The sequence below is a fragment of the Miscanthus floridulus genome, chromosome 9 (assembly GCF_019320115.1).
Source record: "Miscanthus floridulus cultivar M001 chromosome 9, ASM1932011v1, whole genome shotgun sequence".
NCBI classification, from domain to species: domain Eukaryota; kingdom Viridiplantae; phylum Streptophyta; class Magnoliopsida; order Poales; family Poaceae; genus Miscanthus; species Miscanthus floridulus.
This window is the reverse complement of record NC_089588.1, coordinates 89,608,039-89,626,844: the sequence shown is the minus strand read 5'-3', so window position 1 is coordinate 89,626,844 and position 18,806 is coordinate 89,608,039. Positions and strand designations below refer to the sequence as shown.

At 50.9% G+C, this 18,806-nt stretch overlaps 1 pseudogene; it reads right to left on the bottom strand.

Annotated features, from left to right (window-relative positions):
* Positions 1 to 11,731: 11,731 nt before the first annotated feature.
* LOC136482352 (phosphatidylinositol/phosphatidylcholine transfer protein SFH6-like) lies at positions 11,732 to 16,771 on the bottom strand (annotated as a pseudogene).
* Positions 16,772 to 18,806: the final 2,035 nt, after the last annotated feature.

Below are 18,806 nucleotides of genomic sequence, written 5' to 3'. Positions count from 1 at the left end.
ATGAGGGCCGAGCTTCCCTCGCCAGAAGCTAGAGCTGGCTGCTCCGTGGTGCTGGCCGCCTCGGTGTCTGCCACCTCCTTCCCCTGGGAAGAATCGTCGGAGGAGATTGAATGAACCTCCACCTCCCGGGCGCTCTCCTGCGACGGTGGCGAGTCTTGGACCGAGGGCGGTACCGAAGCTTGCCTCGCCTCCGTCTCCACATCCTAGGCCACTGGCTCCACCGCGCCCAAGCCAGCCTCCGCCACCTCGGCCTCGATGGTCCTAGGAGCCCTGGCATCCGCCACCTCGGCTTCGGAAGCCCTGGAAGCCCCGGCCTCTACCACCTTGGCCTCGGAGGTCCTAGGGGCCTCGCCCTCGCCCTCGGTGGCCTCAGCGATTGAAGGCGCCTCGGCTTCACCTGACCCGAGGGCCCTGGCCTCGCGGGACGTAGGCGCCTCCTCCCCCGCCTGCTTCGTGGCCGCCTCGGTAGCCTCTCCTTGGGCGACTGGCTCCTTCGGGTCGGCCCTGGCCGACGCTGCGCCACGCTGTATGGCGGCCCGTGTGTCCACCACCCATTAGGCGGTGGAGCTGGTGCTCACCTTGAGCGCCTTAAGTGGCGCCAGGGTGGGCGCTTCCACCTGACGCTTCTGGCTGAGGATAAAACACTCACGAGGTCAACATACGACCAAAGAATGAGTGGGAGATGCTGCAAACTCTACTGACAAAAGACTTACCTCGAACGGGGACACAATAGCTTCCGCACCGCGTCCCTCATCGTCGACGACGGCGGTGGCGGCGGCTGTGGCACGGCCCCCGTGTCCGCCGGTACCGGCCGGCCCTCGCCGGACTCCAATGCCTCCTCGGCCCTCTACGATGGCGGTTGGGTCGCCCCCGCCATCGCCCACTCCACCTCCGTCGTCGAGCCCATCGGGCTGACGGCGCGCTTCCCCGACGCCCGTGTCTCGGGCATGTCGTCCTCGGCCCTAGGGCGGGCGATCACCAGCCCCAAGGTGCCCTCTCCTCCTCCTCCTGGAGACGCCGGGCCGCTCGCTGACACCCTGGACACTGTATCCCTGACGTTAGGGAGATGGTCTAGAGGACCCTGCCCCGCCTCGCTTTCATCGTCATCGCTCGAAGAATCCATCGACGACGATGACAGAGACGGCTCCTCCGGGAGACCGTCGTGCCTCTGTTGCCAGCGACGTTTCTCTAGCTCGTCGCGCTCGAGGCTCTTCCTCTTGCGCCTTGCCTCCTCGGCGTCCTTTCGCTCCTTGTGCGCCTCGGCGTGCACCCTGTTCTCCGCCCGCTGCTCTACGTCCTCGGGAATGGGCGGCGGGGAGGCTCGCACATCCCTTATCCCCTATAGGAACGGCAAACGCAAATAAGGGAACAGATTGAAAATGTAAGGAGCAAGGAGGCCTTAGGGGCCACAGCGACACGTGACTCACCAGAGAGATGTACCCCCGCAATGGGCGCATCGGAAACGGGGTCAGATCACTGCCCCTCTACTGCCCCTCCACCGTCTCTCTCACCCGACACAGAATATCCTCGTCGGAAAGGGCGACGACGAACAACCGGATGCCGTCGATCGGCTTACTCGGTGTCATCTCGAATAGGCGCTACCACCGAGCCATCAACGGCAGCACCCTCCGATGGTGGAAGGCCGCCATGACCACGGCCGCCATAAGGCCATGGCTGCGTAGCCTCTCCAGCGCCTTCAGGAGCGGCTGCAGCTTGGGCTGATCAGCCAACGGGACGCCGTACCTCCACCTCTCCGGCTGGCTCTCCACAACCCGCCCAGTATAGGGGGGAAGCCGCCGTCATCATTGTGGAGGTAGAACCAGCTATTGTACCAGCGGCGGTTGGACGACGCGAGCTGGGCCGTGATGTAGAAGGGCTGCCTATCTTGGCGCACTTGGAGAGTGTAGCCACCGGCCCTCAACGCCTTCCGCGTGCCCGTCGTGCCCGCCGGCTTGGTGTTGAGCCCCGCTCGAAAGAAGTGGAGCCACAGCTCCTAGTGGGGGGCGATGCCCAAGTACCCCTCGCAGACGGCGATGAAGATGGCCGCCTGCGCGATGGAGTTGGGGTTGAAGTTGTGGAGCTCCACGCCGTAGTAATGCGGGAGCACCCGCATGAACCGGTTCGCCAACAAGCCGAGACCGCGCTCATGGAAGGCCACGAAGCTCATGATGTAGCCATCGTGTGGCCTCGGCTCCAGCTCGCCCCCGGAGCAATCCACTCCGGTCTGTTGGGGTCAGTAACCGGGCGGAGGAGACCATCGTCGACGAGCGACTGTAGCATCGCCGTAGACACATCGGACAGACCCCAAGGATCCGCCTGGACGACAACAGCGTTGCCAGCCATGGGTGCGGTGGAGAATGTGGCTACGATGGTAAGGCATGCTCTCGCTATCCCTCTCTCTCTCTCTCTCCTTTCCTCCCCCTTCTCCCTTCTTCTCCTCGGCGCTCTCTTTCTCTGTTCTTAGCAACTGCTCAAAGGCAGAAAGGGCGAACGCAGGCGGAAAAGGTAAGGAGGGGCGGGGCGCGACTCGTCATGTATTTATGAGGGAGGGAAGAGGGCGAAATGGATGAGTGATGAAACCGGGGAAGTTTCCCTTAGATCTAGCGCAGTTAATCCAGATCTGACCAAACCACCCATGCGTCCACCTTCTTCTTATTAACCGCGCGCACACAGTAACGTCCCATCCGCAGACATCGCGTCGCATTTGACCACAGCAACGACAGGCGCCGCTCCATCTCCCCGAGGAACCGCCTCAAAAGGCGCACCTGCCGTCGTCAGCCGATGGGAAGGGAATATCCCCCACCCGATTCCTTTCAGACTAAGGAACTGGGCACCGAGCCCGTTACGGTCCAGGGGTTCGAAGGCTAGACCCTTGAGGGTCTCGACAGTCGCCCCAGGACAAACAGAGTTAGGGATGACTATGGGCGAGCCCGTACATGGCCGAGGCCCAAGCCAGCAATTTCTTGGGATGCCCTAAGTCGTGTCTGAGACCGGCAGGGAGGTCTCTGAATGGGATCCGACCGTAGGGAGGCATCGAGCCCCCGGGGCCAATCGAACGGCCCTGGGACCCACTAGAGAAGCCCTCTGGTACTTTTGGAGTGTGTCTCTGGACCGCTAGCCAACCCCTATTGAATGGGGCACGGGCCTCCACTCGGACTTACTCGGTAACAGCTCACCGGAGGTGTCACTGCTCGCCCACCGAGGATAGCCTGGCATACTCCACCCCTCCTTTCGAATGAAAAGGATGTGCGAGGGCCGCACAAAAAAGACAGGGAAACTCCTAATCGCCCTCTTGCTCCGAGCAGAGGCTCGGGGGCTCTTCCTGCAACCAAGCCGAGACCCAGCGTCCCGAACTCACACTCGGGGGCTCAGCAAACGCGATAAACACCCCTCCTTCCAAACGAAAAGGATGCGCGAGGGCCGCACAAAAAAGACAGGGAAACTCCTGATCGCCCTCTTGCTCCGAGCAGAGGCTCGGGGGCTCTTCCTACAACCAAGCCGAGACCCAGCGACCTGAACTCGCACTCGAGGCCTCGGCAAACGCGATAAACACCCCTCCTTCCGAACGAAAAGGATGCGCAAGGGCCGCACAAAAAAGACAGGGAAACTCCTGATCGCCCTCTTGCTCCGAGCAGAGGCTCGGGGCTCTTTCTGCAACCAAGCCGAGACCCAGCGATCCGAACTCGCACTCAGGGGCTCAGCAAACGTGATAAAACCCCTCACTCAACATGAGAAAAGCCCCTGGAGGAATAAATCCACTCCTCCAGCGCCTCGGGGGCAACACCCGGCGGGTGCACTCGCGCGCACCCACCGAAGCCTCAACTACGAAACACCATGCCGCGAGCCAAGTCTCGTCAAAACCTCAGGGAGAGCACTCACACTCTCCCTGAGGCCCGGGAGCTACTGTCGGGTACCATAAAAAGGGGGTCCCCTAAGCAAGAACCGAAAAAATCGCTTAGACCTTGTAAATATTGAAGCCAAGAGACAACCACCGGCAAACCCCCACCTTATCCGAGGCCCGGCTGGACTGCCCGGCCCACCTCAAATAGTATCCGGGCTCACCCAAAGCGGGCTCGACCCAGGATGAAACCACGAGGCCTCGAACGAGGTACCGATTCTCTGCCTCGCCCGAGGCCCCGCGCCACAAGGCCTCGGACGAGGTACCGATTCTCCGACTCGCCCGAGGCCCCGCGCTACAAGGCCTCGGACGAGGTACCGATTCTCCGATTCGCCCGAGGCCCCACGCTACAAGGCCTCGGACGAGCTACCGATTCTCCGACTCGCCCGAGGCCCCGCGCCGCAAGGCCTCGGACAAGGTACCGATTCTCCGCCTCGCCCGATGCCCCGCGCCACAAGGCCTTGGACGAGGTACCGATTCTCCGATTCACCCGAGGCCCTGCACCGCAAGGCCTCGGACGAGGTACCGATTCTCCGACTCGCCCGAGGCCCCGTGCCGCAAGGCCTCGGATGAGGTATCGATTCTCTGCCTCACCCGAGGCCCCACGCCACAAGGCCTCGGACGAGGTACCGATTCTTCGATTCGCCCGAGGCCCCGCACCACGAGGCCTCGGACGAGCACTCAGTTACTGACTCGCTCGAGGCCGGCTCGGCAACGACCCCGTCCCCACTGCCTTGACCGACTTCTCTGACAGGACGTCACATCCAACCAACGCGTCCAGCCACTCCTGCGATGTCAGCCAAACGATGGCACGATACAGCGGAGTGGCCAACGAGACAGGGGTCACATCGACGCCATGCCATCCGGGACAGGACGGGGCAGAGATTACCGGCTGCTGTGCTCAGCGCTGTGCTCATGACTGACACCCATGCTGCACTATGCTGCCTAACCCCTGCTCCAAGGATAGCGCGGTGGGGAAAGTCAAGTCCAGGTCCCTGTAGCCTCGGAATCGACGTACAAGACCAACTGCTCCCTCCGAGCCTCGGCTATCCGCTTTTGGGCTCCTATAGCCTCGGGACTCACGCCCGCCGAGCCCCCCACGACGGTCCAGCCTCTGCATTGACTGGGCCTTGGCTCTCTACATTGTCAGCGCTCTGGGACCGGCACGTCGCCCGCAGTACGTGCCATGCCCTACATCGGGCTACAGGAGCTCCCACGTCGTGCACAGGGCCTAGCTCCTGTAGCCTCGGAATCAGCGTACCCACGCCATCGCATCAACCCAGCCTCGGCACTCCGCGCCGATCAAACATACAGTGACCAGCACGCCTCCAACAGAAGAAGGTGCGCATGCCACCACAGGAGCTCCCACGTCGCACAGGATCAGGCGTGACCGGCGCGTCGCTCCAGTGCATCGAGGACAAGGCCGCTCCACCGACCATGTCACCACAGTGACGAGCTACAGGGCTCGGACATACCGCCTCTGCTCACAAAACGTCACGTAGCAAATACATGTACCGCCCCTATGTCTCCCTTCGACTATAAAAGAGAGTAACCAGGGCCGCTTCTAGAGAGGAGAGACACATGCAAGCAACGCACAACGCTCTGTAACACGTACGCTTCCTCACTGCAAGAGATCAACATCTCAAGCAACCCACGCCACTCTACGCAGAGACCTGGGACTAGCTCCCTCTCTCGCTCAGCTTGTAAGCCTCTACTACAAGCACCTCGGTGCAAGGAATGCAAGATCGCTCTCTCAAACTGGACGTAGGGCACCTATTGCCTGAACCAGTATAAACCTTGTGTCTCTTTGCATCATCATCCGGGATTAGGGGCACGCAGTACATTTTCACTAATCGGTTGAGGATCCGCGGGACAAAAACACCGACACTCCTTGTTCGAAGTGGCCTAATAATTACGAAAGATCCTCAACTTGGAGGCGAGCCTGATCTTTTTTTTCAAACTAGGCGAGCCTGATCCTGAACTATCACAGGCCACAAGACCTCAATTTTCTGCGGGAATGATGGAGAGAGCAAGCGACAGTTTCGGAAGGTTCAGCTTTGACGGACGGACCACGAGATGGCAATTTGTGGAGGCAGACTTGACAGCAGACAGAGGACGTCTGATTACTGTCGAACACACGTTGCAACTAACAAAATGAGGGTTGTGGTTGTAGTCGTAACCTCTGCACACTGTTTTTCTTTCGTTCTGGTAATGATTCCACCTGGACATCCATGTGGACGGATGCGTCTCCCGACTCGCCATCGCGTCTTCGCTCCCTCTCGCTGTCGCGTCTTCACTCCTTCTCGTCCGCACCCTGCCGAGAAAATAAAATTCTCCACAGCACCCTCTCTCGCTTGCTCCTGTCTGCCTCCACAGCGCTACCCGCCTCCACCGCGTTGCCCCGTCGCGCGTGCCCGCCTCCACCGTGTTGCCTGCTCGTGTGCGGCTGTGCTCGCCGCGCTCCACCGCTCTGCCTTCTCACCACTGCTGGCCCGCTCGCCGTGGCCGCCTCCGCGCCTCCACCGAGCCAGCGAGCCTCCACGACGGATGCTCCAGCAAGCAGGCGAGGGGGGTGAGCTTCGTGTGAAGTCGTCCCGTCGGCGAGTTGCCCACGCCGCTAGCGCACGACGAGCTCCATGCGCCTCCGTCGAGCTCCACAACGACAAGCCTCCATTCGTCCAAGCAACAAGATGACATTGCGTTAAAAGCCCATGTTGCAAAGGTATGTTTTAAGTGTTTCATATGTTCATCTGGATGGTGTAAGTGTTTTGTCTTGATGTTGCGAAAGTAGATCGAGATGTTGCACATGTTGCAATGGCTATACATGTATGTTTCAAGTGTATGTGTCTAAATGTTTCATCTATTTTTGCAGACGTATGTTTGCAAGTGTTTCATCTTGGATGTTGCATATGTTTTTGCAATTGTTTCAAACATGTGTTTCAGTTGTTTCCGTACGTATGTTGCAAGTGTTTCATTTGAATGTTTCAAAAGTAGATCTGGTGTTGCAACAAGTGTTTCATATGCCTATTTTAAAGTGTTTCATCTGCCTTCAGACGTATGTTGCAAGTGTTGCATCTGGATGTTTTAAAAGTAGATCGAATGTTGCATCTCCCTCCTCGCTTTTCTGCCTCGCATCGGTGTGTCTTCCTCCTCCAAATCCGACTAGGCATCTGTCGCCCCCTCCCTCCTCTTTCTCGATGGTGGTGACGCTCAGGCCGACGCGGGTCCTGCGTCGCGCGCAAAACGACACGAAAACGACTTGCAGGCGTGGGCGTCTGGACGCCCCGTCCATCCAGACGTACGGGCGCTAGTCAGTTCCGTTTTTTATTAGATTTTTTTCTTTCCTTCTTTTTTTTCCCTAATCAGAAGACGTTGCGTCAGTGCAGTTGGCCTCACATTGTTTGATTATTCGGAGGATTGCTAGAAACATGCTCACATTATTGATTATTTAGAGGATTCTTACAAACCTGCATTGTAAAAAATGATCTACGACTTGTGCTCCTTGTTCCCCGTGGCCTCGAAAGATCCTCAACTTGAAGGTTGGCGAGGCAACCTCCTGTCTTTTTTTTTCTCTCTCCCCCGCGTCCTGATCCTGAACTATCACACACAGGTCACAGTACCTCAATTTTCTACGGGAATGAAGGAGAGAGAGCAAGCGACAGTTCCGAAAGGCTCAGCTTGACGGACGGACCACAAGATGAGGGTTACTGGCGAACACAGTACCTCAATTGACATAACTCGTGGGACTAAAAATTATAGCCTGCCTTGAGAGAATAGTAACCTTAGATTACCTCAGTCTTCATGGATTCGTACTTTTAGGTGACGCTAACATTGATGACTGCCGACGTTGGCCCTCAAAGACTCATATACCTATGTGGCCTCTCATTTTATTATGAGGCTAAGATCACTAACCAACATTGTGGCTGCCCAACTGCCCTCATCAGCCGGTCTACTCACATGAGAGCTACTTTTCCTCTAGCCACTGTTAAAAAGGGTCTGATTCTATAACAGTGCTCCATCGATCATCCTAAGTTTTAAATAAATTTAAATAAGAATTTTTTTAAGAGAGAATTCCTTATTTGACACTGGGAAAATGAGTCGTTCCTTTTTTGGCCCTGAAATTTTCTTCGTTCCCTATTTGACACTCACTTCAACTTTCATCCCTAATTTGACACTACCGTCAAATCCGTCAGCTAACGGTGTTAACTGGCTGTTAAAAAGACGTTTTTGCCCCTAGAAAAAAAACGGCGAAGCAAATTTGAGAGGAAAAAAAACCTACGCCCGCCTCTGATGCATGCGCCCAGCTGCAAAAAAAAAGGTGCATGTTTTTTTTCCTCTCAAATTTGCTTCGCCGCTTTTTTTTCTAGGGGCAAAAACGTCTTTTTAACGGCCAGTTAACACCGTTAGCTAACGGATTTGACGGTAGTGTCAAATTAGGGATGAAAGTTGAAGTGAGTGTCAAATAGGGAACGAAGAAAATTTCAGGGCCAAGAAAGGAACGACTCATTTTTCCAGTGTCAAATAAGGAATTCTCTTTTTTTTTAATATAGTCATACTTAATATGTATCATTAGATCTTTTATGGAATATACTTAAGTATTAAATATTGATACTATTATTTATAAACTCAATTAAATTTAAATTATTTTGACTCGTACTAAACTCATGATTATATCCTTTGTAAGAGGAAGGTAATAATAACACCTCCGTCCACAAAAGAATATAGTTCTAGCTTCATTTTTAGTCAAAATGTCTAGAGTTTATCAAACTTATAGATAAATTAAAGTATTAACATTTATAAAGCCCAATAAACATTAGATAAAAATATATATCATGATAAATCTAATAGTGCTTTATATAACATCATGTATGTTGATCCTTTTTTTTGTATATAGTTGGTTAAAATCAAGATAATTTGACTTGATGTTGTGTTAAAATTGTATTCTTTTATGAACATAGACAATATTAATGTACTGTAACAGTGACATCCTTTTTATTTATTTTTCGATAATGAACGAACAGTCACACCAATCCACAAAAGCGAGCCATGACTGAAGGAAGGAGTAGATTGATTGGTAATAAGGTTGCTTAACCTAGAAGAGTTTAGAACAGTCGGAGCGTCCTCGTCGGCGGCACAGGACGCAGGCACGGAGCCAGCGGTGGGGCTAGGGGGGCTCCAGTCTCCCCTACCGCTCGCGAGCAAGTGAAGCCCCGTAGAGCCGTCGTCTGAAATTTCAGCTGTAGATGTACTGGTAGGAGGGGTTGAGATTTGCTGAACCTCTTTTCTTGCTAATTGACGTTGTTTAGCCCCTCCTAATTTTTTTCCTAGCTTCGTCTCTGACAGGACGGATACAATACCATGCATCATGGACCACGCCCACGCTTGGAACAAGACTCGGCAGGCAGCAGACTGCCAGACACAGACGGAGAAGGCTTCGTTCACTTTCCTTGGAGACGTCCGCGTGAGCGAGACGTGGATGGGGATGAGGTGTTGAAAACCTGAAAGCGAATGGCAGCTGTACTGGGGAAGAAGGGTATTTTTTGAATAGGAAGAAGAAGGGTTTTCCTGCTCAACTTTTTCTTCTAATGTTTCTCATTTTTCTTCTGCAGGCGCGCTGTTCATATATTTAGTACGTAGCTTTCTTTGTCTTTTGTGTTGGTTTGTTTACATTGGGCGTTTTTATCAGCTCTGCTCTGTTGTTGTTCGGCATATAGCTGTGCAGGAATCCCAAGCATGTCCTGAGTTCGTATTGTATGCAAGAGCTTGCTAGTTTGGTTCGTATTGTATGCAAGAGCTTGCTAGTTTGGTTCCAAAACTTACCAAGCAAAATTAAGACATGCCTAAAAGTTTTGAATATCAATTGGTTCGCTGCCAAAAGATTGAATCACTAGATCCTTCTTTAGAGCCCGTTTGGCTAGGCCCCGAGCGGCTCCGGCTCCTCGGACTCCTCCCCTGTTCATTTCCTGTAGCGACACTGTTCATCAGAGCCGTTTTTCTCATACCCTCCTTTCTTCTCCCACTGACAGCGCCGGAGCCGGAGAAGCTCGTTTTTTTGGCTCCTCCAGCTCCAGCTCCAGCTCCTGCGCGCTACAGTTGCGTTACAGTATGGGAGCCAGAGCCGTCGGGAGCCCGGCCAAACGCGCCCTTAATCTCTCAAGAACAAAAAGTGATTGCTGCCATGCCATATAGCACCCAATATGGTTACAAACGTTGAATGATTGACTCCGTGCCATCACAAGATGCACGGCATAGCCCGCAGCTTGGTTGACAAAGTCGGTTTCTTAACGCGGCCATCGATCAGCTGGATGCGTTGCTTTCGCCGTCGGTGATGCCAAATTGTGTTTTCACGGGGCGGGCGCCGCGGTGACGTGAGTACATGACGCATCTTGTGACCGGATAACTTAATTTGGTTTGAAGAATGAAATGAGTTAGTCCATCTTTTCCTCGCTCCTTACTTTTTTTATTTAGTTTATGGAATGAAATGAGTTAATCCATCGTCTACTTATTCCTCACGAGCTAATAATTAGTATATGCATGAGAAATGAGTTATTCTACCAAAATTTATGGAATGAACTCACGATGCATCATGACACTCAAATTGGGCCAATACCAATTTTAAGAGGGCCAATGATTAGCGTTGGTCCAATCTAAGAAAAACTCTAAAACGATATAATAATAATATCACATCGGTTTTCCAACGGGATAAGAGCATCGCTACTCCCTATAAAATAGAGGGGCATGGCCGATTAAGATATCCAACAATCCAATCGTCATTTTACACCTACCACTTTTTTTTATATCCTCTTTCCAACCCGATGTTGTTGTTCATCTCTTGATCCGACGACCAAGGATGGCGTTCTAGGTTTTTTAGCCGACCTAGGTCAACCCATCGATGTCATTGCCCTGACGGGGTCCTGCCTGCACGAGAGCTTCGATGGTTCCTTCGCTAGTTTGCTCGTAAACTAGTCATTCTTCGTCACGCAAGCACGAATGGTTACCCTTTGCTAGTTTGCTCGTGCTTGGTTATCCTTTACTAGTTTGCTCAGAAACTAGCCGTTCTTGCCACGTAAACGCGATAGCCTTTGCTAGTTTGCTCGGAAATGTTCTTCGCCACGTAAGTGCGATATCTATTCTTTGCTGGTTTGCTTGTAAACCTCTCCGTTCTTCACCACGTAAGTGTGATCCTCGCTGCGTTCCGTGGCGACCCGAACGATCTACCCCTAACTGGTGTGTGATCTAATACGACGTCAACATATCTCCTCACGAAGCACGTGATGACTCCACAGACCAAACACACCGTATATAAATTAAAAAGAGCGAGAAGTGCTAGCAACTACAGGTCTCTCGGCCTTTTGGGCCACAAGCCTTGCGACCCACATATCCGCAAACAATCTCAGCATCAGACCACTGTACCATTCTGGCCCACAAAGTCCGTGTTTTCACGCACGGGCAGCGCGGCCCTACTTACACCAACACCACCGACGGGCCAGCAGGCCGACCGACCGACGGCAACGCCACGGCAGGCGGACCTCGCCCTGCCACCGTGCGGCATCTCGCCTCGCGGTCGCTGGTGGGCGCCGCGGCATCGTCGGCGGGACGCGATGGCCGACGGCCGGGCCCTTCTTGCCTTTGCTGCGCCGTTGGCCATTGCCGACGAGCACAGCTGTGCCTGCGGCCTGCCGTGCTGCCCATGCTGTCCACACGTACAGTAGTCGTACATAGTACTTGAAATGCAACCGTAAGTCTATACGTCTACACCAGCAACCAGGCCACCATCCACCATGGTGACCCAAACCAATCCACCAACAAATCCCAGCACAGAACACCAACCACTGTCATAACAATCTGTATTAGCAGACCACCAGAGTCACAGTTGGTGGCATGTACAGAATACCAAGGTCGCCACTGTGTTCCTCCCAGCTCTAGCCACGGGGTCAGTACTCACTACTTCAGTACAGAATGACTCCAACCATTCGGACAGCAACTAGCACCATCTCTATCTGGCATTTCTGCCCTAGATCAGATGGATGTCTTGCCAAGAAAGAAAGAAAAAACACAACACTTGGCATGGCGCTCGGCGGCCGGCCAGCACGCCGGCGCAGCATTCACCAATCAAAAAGGCACCAGACGGGGGGCCAACCAGCAGAGTACAACCAAATGGAAGCTACAAAAAAAGGGGCAATCGAAAAGGCACCAGACGGGGCGCCAACCAGCAGAGTACAACCAAATGGAAGCTAAAAAAAAAAAGGAGGGGGGGGGGGGGGGGGGGGACTGGAAGGAAGCAACTGAGGCAGGGCGGTCTTCTCTTCCATTTTGTTGAAGGTTGGTTTGTCTCTCCTCAGAAGTCAGCGGCAGGGCGGTGGTGGTGGCGAGGTCCAAAATGGCTCTGGCTGGTGTCAGCTTCAGGCGTCAGCTTCACGGATGGTTGGTTGGTTAATGTCGACGACATGGTTTGGGGTCTGGTGGTGCTCAGCTCCATGTCCTATGAACAGAACATCCGCTTCTGCGACATACAAGGGTGTTCAGATTAGCAAACAACTGAAACTGACGAGTAATTCAGTTCAGAACATTGGAAGAGAATGAAGGAATGTTCGGTATACTGTACCTTGACTCTAGACGACTCCTGTACAGATTCCAGAGTCTCCACCAATGCTTTCTGCTTCGCCACGGTCGCATTCAACGTCTGGAATCAAACAAGTAATGATAAGGATCAGGACTTGCAAAACGCTAGATTTTCAAATGGCGCAAAATAAATCAACATGTATTCAGATGATCGATCGCTATGTTATGATATTTGAGACATGTGGAGCCTAGATTTTCATAACAGAGCGTAAGAGCTTACTCTTTTGGTCTTCTCAAGGTCAGCCTCAACAGATCTGATCCGCTCGAATGAGCTCAACAGAATGAGTTCCTTGTCCTCTGGGATCTGCGGCGGTTTGGTGGCAAGGTGATTGTACAGCGATTCGAGATTGTCGAGACGCTGTAGGCAGGCACACACCTCTTCATCACTGACGACTCGAGGCTTTGGCTTCTCTGCTGCTGGGGTTGCTGGTGGAGCAGGGCGATTGACGTTCTCAAGCCTCCTCTCAGCTCTAGAGATGAAAAGCCGGATGAAGGAAAAGAGCTTGATCAAAGCTGTAACTACTAGCTTCACCACATTTTCCCAGCCCCTTTGAACAGTGCTGTTGACATTAAGAGCATTGTTCCCTGCAAAAAACAGAACATTTTAACAATGGCTGCAAATAATAGAGGCAGTAAAAAAGACACGTTTGCTTCTTCCAACAAAGGTTCCTACTAAGATGTAGTGCGCAACAAAAGAAAGAACCCAGACAAAGTAAACCACGGAAAGAAAATTAAGCATATTATCAGAGCTATTAATTGCATATCAACATATCAAATAAGGTTAACAACACATGGAAATTATAAACTGCAATATGTTAACGATGTACATCCACCATGATAATTCAACATATGAAGTATACATCATAGTAAATGAATCAGTCCTACATGAGGACCCCATGTACCATACAGCACACCGGGCAGGTACCACACCTCTGTTCCCAAGTTATATTATGAGAATGACAGCCATCTTCGCAGTAGAAATTCCACTATCGTTTACTAGAGTTTTATGTCTGTGGTACCAGGAATGTATGGTTACTGTGACATGACACGAGAAAATCATACACAATCTTCAATGTCCTTACTAAAATGTTAACAAGCAAAACTCCATTAACCAAAACGATAGGAAAAGAAGATACCTAAATCACGAGGCCTTCTGTTGGTGGAATATTGCCTGAAATCAGCCATTGGTTTCTTCAGTAATTCGTCGCACTCCATGGTAAGATTCAGGAGCCATATCCGGGTGACTTTGATCATCACAGCTTAAGTATGTTGCACAATCTGTGCCCTTTACCTTTGGCAGAAATAAATACCAAAAAATCAATATACTGCAAGGTACCATGGACACAAGTAGGACAGCATGACAAATGCAGTTCATAAGACTAATAGCACAGGGAAAATCAGATTCAACTGTGAGAACAAAGGAAAATGGATAAACTTACTTCCTCATGAACTGGAGTCAAGCAACCATAGTCAGAAACTTTATGAACAAATGACGGACCAAAATCATCAACATCAGATCCTGATTCAGCATTTGATGTATCACTTAACATGCCCTGCCACTGAAAGAGCAAAATATAGTAGTAGTTTTAGAAAAAGAATCCAGAAAAGCAATCAGCTTCCTGCAATACTACTAATGAAGGCTGTAATTTTAGAATCTTACTTTCATCTGTTCCAGCCAAAAGGAAGAGCTGCTTCTTTCGTCCCCCTCAGAAACAGGTTTGATTTCCCTCACGCATCCAGCTTCCAAATTGTGGATCAGCTACAAATAATGTCTATCAGTATATAGAAAAACAAGGACAGCATCTAGATGAACTATTTTCATGTAAACACAGCACAGAAAATGGCACCTTCAATATATAAGGATCATTCCACGGCCCTTTGCTCGATCCAAGGCAACCACCCTTGTCACTACATGTGCATGAACCACCAAGGAATTCTGGCAACTCACTGAGAAAATTCAGGCATTATTAAATGCTGAGGGCTAAAGCTAGGAAACAGCTAAAGAGAACAAGTTCAGACGAACACAGCTAAGCTGCCCATGAGTACACACCTACCTCGAATCTATTACTTCAAGAAGCCTACTCTGGTAGTTCGAACCGAGCACCTACACAGACGAAACAAAAACTAATGATTGTGCTACAATACAAGTGTCCACTAAGGATGATATATAGTTTATGGAACTTACATGAATCTTGGATGAAGTTTTTGGGTCAAGGAAGCCCTTCACACTATTCCAGATCCACTTGAATCCACTGCCAGCGTTCACGACAAACATTTGGTGGAGTGTCTGCATTTATCACATTTTACTTGATTGAGTCACCAGGCAAAAATCCTAACAACATATTACCCAGTCAAAAGTATAATTACCTCAGGATAATAGTCACTATCAATCTTCTGCATCCGGTGTACTAGTTCTCTTGCAGTCTTGGAGAAATTCTTAAACCCCTGCAGAAAACAATCAAATTGAATAAACTACAAACAGATCTGCATTCTGTAAGCACAGTTCAAACTGAACCATTCACATACCACACCCTGGACGTCCAAGATGGTAGTGGTGGAGTCAATGTGCCTCTTAGCAGCCAATGTGCAGGCAGGGAACCTCTCCCTGAAGGCCCTCTCAAACTCCTGGACATGGTACTTGATGTAGCGATCCACCGACGTGATCTGCATGAGCTTGTTCGGATCCACCTTCCCTAGCCTCTCGATGTACACCGGCCGGCCCTCGCGGTCAACACCATGGTAGCCCTGAGGGTACTAGCGCAGCACATCATCCAGTTCCTCAAAAACAAAATCCTGAACGCATGAAGTCACAGCAGAGTATTAGTATATCAAACAAAGACTAGTATTTCCCAAGTACTGCTTGCAGTCCAGACTTCACAGTGATCACCTCGAGGATCGTGTCAGTTCCGAACTCCTTCCTCCATTTCAGCATCTCTGACCACATCTGCATGCCTTCTCGGCTTCGAACTTCCTGGCCTTCAGGAACCTGAACCAAACATTAACAAGGCGACGCGAGTTTCAAATACTGGATACTGGAATTCAACAAACCACGTCCAAACGCAGGCAACGAAATAAAGGGACGGGATTTAAAATGTGACCTTAGCATCATGTGGTAGTCATCATGCTTCTCGGGGAGGAGGCCGTGCGCGGCGAGGCGGTCCCGGAACGAGGCGACGGCGCGCTCCTCCTCGGCGTCGCGGACGTCCTCGATGGAGATGGCCGCCGGCGGGAAGCGGAAGTCGACGCGACGCCTCCCTCGCTTCTTGAGCGCGTGGATGGCCTTCCGCCGCAGCGAGCCGATCTTGCGCCGCCGCCGCTCGTCCTCCGAGTTGCCGTCGCACAGCGATATCTCAATGTCCTCCGCATGGCTCACTGCAGACAGAGATTGGGCACGGCACCGCGCTAATCATTACAACAAAAAAAATTATTTTTTTCCAAGACAAAGAACAGGAATCGCTTGTCCCCTTACCAGACATCTTCGCCGCCGTCAATTCTGGATTCCTCGATATCCCAGCTGAGACGTCGCGCTCTCGCACCCAATCTTGAATCGACACTGTCTGCGGGAGAGAAAAAGAAATACCACCAACGATCAGTTCGCTGCATCAACCATTAAAAAAAAAAGAAGCGCATTTGGTAGCGCGGGCGGGCGGGCATGAGTGCGAGCCATGCGCCGCGGACAGATCTGAGCAGGAAGGAACGGAGGGGAGGCGAGGACCAAATCTCGTTGCCAAAAAAAGGATTGCAGCTTCCAGGACCTGAGGAGGAACCTGTATTGGTTACTACTAAAAGCAGCGTGGCGTCCGAGTCGCCATAAATTCCACCCAGAGGAACAGCATGTACGTATCCACAGGGGAGGGAAGGCGCCGGTCATTTACTCCTCCCAACCCAGGAGGAACTTCTTCTGGGCAGAATAAAAACGAAAGATGAAGCCTGACATGACAGCTCCAATCCGTCGCCGCGCACCCCCGCAAACAAAAACACGCGAACAGCGAAACAGATCATCGCGCAAAACAGATCCCATCAACGAAACAAAAACCAGTAAAAATCTCTCGCGGGACAGGAGAGGAGAGGATGAGAACTCACATTTTTGTTTTGGGTGGATTGGAATCAATCAAGAACCTTGGCAGCTAGGGCGGAGGCGAGAGGAGAGATTGGAGGCTTGGAGCTTTCTCTCTCTCCCTTCCCTGCTCCCGTGCTCCTTCTGCCTCTCTCTCTCTCCAACTGTGCCCCCTGTCTCCTCTCAGTTTGCTCCTTCTGGCGATGGTAACTGGAGGGGAGGTGGGCACTGCCTCGGCTGCTTTATAACCGTATTTTATCCGGAGACACACTGCACAGTTCACTGTATGTAGATACCCGTAGACGAGGAGTATACGCGTACAGTACGCTGTGCTTTTGTTGCAGAAAGATGAGACTCCGTGATGGACGATGGGCCAGCCAAAGGAATGATTTTTTTTTCAGTCGCCTGAAAATGTGGCGAGTTCGCTTTCTGGCGGATGAGGTGGACCTGTATTTGTTCGTTGTTTCTTCCTCAGAGATCTCTCTCCCCGCCCTTTTGGGATCGGGGGAGGATGGATGGATAGATCCCCGTTTCGGCGTCACCAGTAGAGAATTGATCTTTCATCCGCTTCGATTTTGGACTTCAGTCTCGGTATTTTTTACGTCCAAGAGTAAAGGAAGAATTAGTCCCGGTTGAAGCTACCAACAGGGACTAAAAGCCCCTGTCCTGGCACGTTTTCGCAGCAGGCCACCTTTAATCCGGGTTGGTGACACCAACCGAGACTAAAAGGACAACCTTTAGTCCCGATTGGTGTTACCAACCCGGATTAAAGGTCCTTCAACCTTTAGTCCCGGTTGGTAACACCAACCGGGACTAAAGGATGACCTTTTAGTCCCGGTTGATGTCATCAACCGGATTAAAGATCTCCCACCCGGGACTAAAGGTACCCCACAGGTGAATTGAAAAGGAGAGTGTCCAGGACCCTGTCATATGTCGTATCCAGCTGAATTGGTAAGAAGTTTATGCACGAGGAAAGAGGTCCTGGGTTCGAATATCACATATCGCAAGAGAGGTCTCCCTATAATTTCGTTTATTTTTCTTCTGAGGATGGACCTTTAGTCCCGGTTATGTGACCGGGACTAAAGGCCAGGACCTTTAGTCCTGGATTCGTAGTCTCAGTTGGAAAACCGGGACTAAAGCCAGTTCCCAACCGGAACTACAGCCCATTTCTCTACCTGTGAGTGTTTAATTCCATCGAAATTCATGCGAAAATCTTGTGCGTACTCAGCTGAAGCCTGCAATTAAAGCATTTGAATGGTTCCTGGAATTCCTGTGGGGAGTTTATGCCGGAAACTGATAACCTCCTATTGGGTTTAAATTGGCAGTAAATCGGGCTTTTATTGTCCAGCGCGTTCCAAGAGTGCTTTATGCTAGTTATGGTTGCCAAAGGTACGCAAAATCTTTACTTCTCCTAGTCCGTTTTAGATAGGTAGGAGATAGGATTAGGAGGTCACATAATTTTAAGATCCTATATGGGTTTAACTTTTTTAATACTCCCTTTGTTCCAAAAATAATGTATAACTGTTTACAGATGAGTCAAACAATCCTAAATTTATTAAATATCTATTTTTAGAAAATGCTACAATTTTTTATATTTAATAAGTATCACTAGGTTAATCATGGTTGAAATTGTTTGGCCCTCCATAAGTGAGGCTACCATTCTTTATAGAATGGAGGGAGTATAATCGGCAACTTTGCTATCTAGTTTGTTTTTAAAACAATAAAATGAACAACAATGTAGAAGAGCATAAGCAATGTACTGTGTCATATTTAAACACTTGCCATTTTAGTTTAAACTATCTCAAAAATTGAAACCCTGTACTATCGGAGGCTCTATCTTTCTCTTAATGAAACTCGTACTAAGGTAAGTTTGTGGGTGTGTGTGTGTGGGGGGGGGGGGGGGGGGGGGGGGGGGTTGGACTCTGCTCATCGCATTGTTACGATGATGTTTTTGTTATACTACAAAACCATCAGTCAAAGAAAATAGATGGGAGCCTTGGAGAAGCCAAGGTCTTGCATGGTTCATTGGTACGTCAATGTGTTTATCATATTGGCATGCAGTACTCAAGCCATCGTGCCATGAATGGATCCAAATGAAATATGCTTTGTTATGTAATAAATTACAAAGAAGTGCATCCAAAACTCTTCCTTAAGAGAGAAGGCCAATCAAAGAAGGAAAGGAAAAATGTAGCTAGGAACTTTAGCGCTTTATATCGAGAGATATTATAT